Raw genomic sequence first — 4,686 nt, forward strand, 5'->3', positions numbered from 1 at the left:
AATGAACTGATGAGGAATGATTGTAGTTTATGGTGGGCGAGGGGAGTATTACTCGTTTTTTTCTTTTTCTTTTTACAAATTATTTTTATTCTTCTTCACAGCATCTGCAGCTGTGAGATTATTGATGTTTTAATATACAGAAGCCCTTTCTTTTTTCTTTTATCTATAACCCATAACAATTTAGTAGACTCTGTTTTTGTAAATGGAAATGAAACATTTATAAATGATATCATATTCTTCCAGCCTAACCCCTCCAGAATCTGGAAACTCTTAATGAATATTCTTCTTTTCATACCAATATAGTTATTTCCGTAGATGCAATAAGGACATATCTGGGACTTAATTTTACTGGGATTTCATTGAAAACATTAGTTATACAACTAAGAACTTGCCTGGAATGTCATATTTGAAAACTATATTTATTTACTCGTATATCACCAAGTACTTTTAAGTAACTAAAGTTGTTTTATGGAGTCAAGACTTACAAAACCATTGAGTGCAGTGGTGCACACCTGTTGTCCCAGCTACTTGGGAGACTGAGGCAAGAGAATTGCTTCAGCCCAGGAGTTCAAGACCAACCTAGGCAACATAGTGAGATCCCGTAGTGAGACCCTGTCTTTAAAAAATAAATAAATAAATAAATAAATAAAATGCTTATACAACCCTCTTGAAAAAACTGGCCTGGGACCTGCTTTACAAGGTTTCCAGCCTTACTCTTTTTTCACTGAGTTTTTGCGTTTCATGAAGGCATCACAATATACCTTTTTTAAAACAACCCATAATTGGAAACAACTAATCAAAATGAGCCACCTCTCCTCATTCATACAAATGAATGGAAGAGATCGGAGCCCACACAGCTGCCAGGCTCTATGCAGGGCACTTGGCACATAATCTGCAGGATCTTTAAAATTTTATTTTATTTTATTCTTATTTTATTTTACTCTTATTTATTTATTCTTATTTATTTATTTTATTCTTTTTTTTCTTTTTTAGAGTTTTTTTGAAAGTTCTTGTCAGACGGGTAATGTGTCAACATCATAACAAGGTTTAAGGGAGGTACAGCTCACACATGAGCATGAAAACCCAATTATCATGCTTATGAACTACAAAAGGATCACAGGATATTTTTGTAAGTGCCTACCCAACACATCTCCCCTCCTTCTGTGGTACAATATGTCCAGTGTTGAACTAGTAGCATTCACATTTCCCCACAAGTGTCATGAAAGGGGGACTCTCTCTCAAGTTTCCCCAGCAGTAAAACCTGATTGGTCTAAGGTCTGCAGGGTGGTTCTAGTCCTCTTGCCAGTGATTAATTAGACATGACTGTATAACATGGCTGGGAGGTGGGAGCAGAAGAAGAGATTCCAAAAGGAAAGGGTTTATGCTCTTAAAAAGAGCTATGTGATGCCTCTGATGAAGCCTATGTTAGTAGAGACATCTGAGAGTGTAGATGAATGCCAATGGCCCTCATGGAAAGAGAGAGAGATGAGAAAAAGCACACTCTTTTTTTGCATCTACATGTGATGTCTGGAATTACAGCAGCCATTTTGTGATCATGAGAGCAGCTGGCTTGGCTAAAGACAAAATTTGTCACACCAAACATGGCAGAGAAGAAAGAAGATTCTGGATTCCCGATAACATTTTTGAGCCACTGGACTAACCAAGACTGGAATTGGTCTTCCTTGGGGCTTCTTAATATGTGGGATAGTGAATTTTCACGTTGAAGTAAATTTGAATGGAGTTTTCTGTTTCTTATAGCCAAAACCATCTTACCTGCTACAAATATTTTATTTAATTTCATCTTTACAACAGTCCTATATCTGTGGACATTCTCATTTTATAGATAAAAATCTGAGATTCAGAAAGTTTTAGTAACATGCCCAGGCACAGTGGCTCACACCTGTAATTCCAGCACTCTGGGAGGCCAAGGTGGGAGGACTGCTTAAGCCCAGGAGTTTGAGACCAGCCTGGGAAACATACTGACACCCTGTATCTACTAAAAAAAAAAATTACCTGGGCATGATGGCACATGCCTATAGTCCAGCTACTCAGGAGGCTGAAGTGGGAGGATTGCTTGAGCCCAGGAGGTCAAGGGTGTAGTGAGCTGTGATCGTGCCACTGCACTCCAGCCTATGCAGCAGAGCAAGACCCTGTCTCAATAATAATAATAATGATGGATAGAACAACCACACAGAAGATAAGCAAGGAGAGAGAGAACTTAAACAACATAATAAACCAACTAGAGCTAACAGACATATACAGAACACTCTACACAACAGCATATACTTTCTTCTGAAGTGCACGAGACATTTTTCCAGAATAGACTATACGTTAGGCCACAAATTAAGTCTCAATACATTTTAAAAGATAGATATTATAGGCCTGGCACGGTGGCTCATGCTTGTAATCCCAGCACTTTGGGACGCCAAGGTGGGTGGATCATCTGAGGTTGGGAGTTCAAGACCAGCCTGACCAACATGGAGAAACCCTGTCTCCACTAAAAATACAAAATTAGCCAGGTGTGGTGGTGAATGCCTGTAATCCCAGCTACTCGGGAGGCTGAGGCAGGAGAATCTCTTGAACCTGGGAGGTAGAGGTTGTGGTGAGCCAAGATCACGCCATTGCACTCCAGCCTGGGTAACAAGAGCAAAACTCCATCTCAAAAAAAAAAAAAAAAAAGATAGATATTATATAAAGCGTCTTCTCTAAGCACAATAGGATGAAGTTAGAAATCAATAACAAAAGTAAAACTGGAAAATTCCCAAGTTTGTGGAAATTCAACAATATATCAATAATCAAAAGACCAGGTGCAGTGGCTCAAGCCTATAATCCCAACACTTTGGGAGGCCAAGGTAAGTGAATCGCTTGACCCCAGGAGTTCAAGACCAGCCTGGGCAACATAGTGAGACTCCACCTCTATTTTTAAAAAATATATATAAAATAAAAATAAATACAGTAAAAACAATGAAAAACCAAATAGATCAAAGAAAAAATTGCAACAAAAATTTGAAACTACAGAAGAACAAAAACAAAAACACAACAAACCAAAACTTACAGGACATAGCAAAAGCAGTGCTAAAAGGAAAAATTATAGCTATAAGTGTTTAAATTTAGGAACAAGAAAGATCTCAAATCAACAACCTAACTTTACAAATAAGAAACTAGAAAAAAAGAACAAACAAAACCTAATGCTAGCAGAAGGAAGAGAATAACAAAGATTAGAACAGAGATTAATGAAATAGAAAATAGGAAAACAAAAGGGAAAATTAATAAAACCAAAAGTTGGCTCTTTGAAAAGACGAACGAAATTGACAAACTTTTAACTAAATGGACTAAAAAAAAGAGAGAAGACTCAAATTACTGAAATCAAAAATGAAAATGGGAAAATTACTACCAACTCTACGGAAATAAAAAGGATTGTAAGAGAGTCCTGTGAACAATTGTATGTCAACAAATAGGATAACCTGGATAAAATGGAAAGATTATGAGAAACACAAAACCCACTAAAACTAAATCATGAGAAGACAGAAAATATGAATAGACTGATAACTAGTAAGGAGACTGAATCAGTAATCAAACATCTCCCAGCAAAGAAACGTCCTAGACCTGTTGGCTTCACTAGTAAATTCTACCAAACATTTAAACAACTAATACCAATCCTTCTCAAACTTTTCTTTAAAAATTAAAGAGAGGAAACACTTCCTAAATCATTCTATGAAACCAGCATTACCCTAATACCAAAGCCAAGAACACTAGAAGACTACAGATCGATATCCTTTATGAACATGTGTGCAAAAATCCTCAGCAAAATATTAGCAAACTGAATTTAGCAGCATAGTAGAAGGATTATACACTATGAGCAAGTAGGATTTATTCCTGGAATGCAGGGACAGTTCAACATATGAAAATGAATTGGCCGAGCACAGTGGTTCCTGCCTGTAATCCCAAAACTTTGGGATACTAAGGCAGGAGAATCACTTGAGCTCTGGAGTTCAGCCTGGGCAACATAATAAGACCCTATCTCTACATAAGTTAAAAAATTAGCTGGGCATGGCCGGGCTTGGTGGCTCATGCCTATAATCCCAGCACTTTGGGAGACCAAGGAAGGCGGATCACTTGAAGTCAGGAGTTTGAAATCAGCCTGGCCAACATGGTGAAACCCATCTCTACTAAAAATACTGAAAAAAAATTAGCCAGGTGTGACCAGGCATGGTGGCTCACACCTGTAATCCCAGCGCTTTGGGAGGCTGAGGTAGGTGGATCACCTGAGATCAGCAGTTTGAGACCAGCCTGGCCAACATGGTGAAACCCCATCCCTACTAAAAACACAAAAAATTAGCCAGGCATGGTGGCCGGCACCTGTAATCCCTGCTACTTGGGAGGCTGAGGCAGGAGAATCGCTTAAACCTGGGAGATGGAGGTTGCAGTGAGCTGAGACAGTGCCATTGCACTCTAGCCTGGGCAACAAGAGTGAAACTCCACCTAAAAAAAAAAAAAAATTAGCCAGGTGTGGTCGTGGGTGCCTGTAATCCCAGACTCGGGAGGCTGAGGCAGAACGATTGCTTGAACCCAGGAGGCAGAGGTTGCAGTGAGCCAAGATCATGCCACTGCACTTCCAGCCTGGGCAACGAAGCAAGACTCCGTCTCAGAAAAATAAATAAATAAATAAATAAACAACAACAAAAA

The 4,686-nt window shown here is 38.8% G+C and overlaps 2 non-coding genes across 2 annotated transcripts; one reads left to right on the plus strand and one right to left on the minus strand.

Annotated features, from left to right (window-relative positions):
* Positions 1-1,011: 1,011 nt before the first annotated feature.
* Positions 1,012-1,115, minus strand: LOC129011087 (small nucleolar RNA U13). Its single transcript, XR_008493212.1, has one exon. It is a non-coding gene; the product is annotated as a small nucleolar RNA U13 (small nucleolar RNA).
* A 284-nt stretch (positions 1,116-1,399) lies between these two features.
* Positions 1,400-1,479, plus strand: LOC129011062 (small nucleolar RNA SNORD74). The gene has a single exon (XR_008493192.1). It is a non-coding gene; the product is annotated as a small nucleolar RNA SNORD74 (small nucleolar RNA).
* The last annotated feature ends 3,207 nt before the right edge of the window (positions 1,480-4,686 follow it).

The sequence above is a fragment of the Pongo pygmaeus genome, chromosome 10 (genome assembly GCF_028885625.2).
Source record: "Pongo pygmaeus isolate AG05252 chromosome 10, NHGRI_mPonPyg2-v2.0_pri, whole genome shotgun sequence".
NCBI classification, from domain to species: Eukaryota; Metazoa; Chordata; class Mammalia; order Primates; family Hominidae; genus Pongo; species Pongo pygmaeus.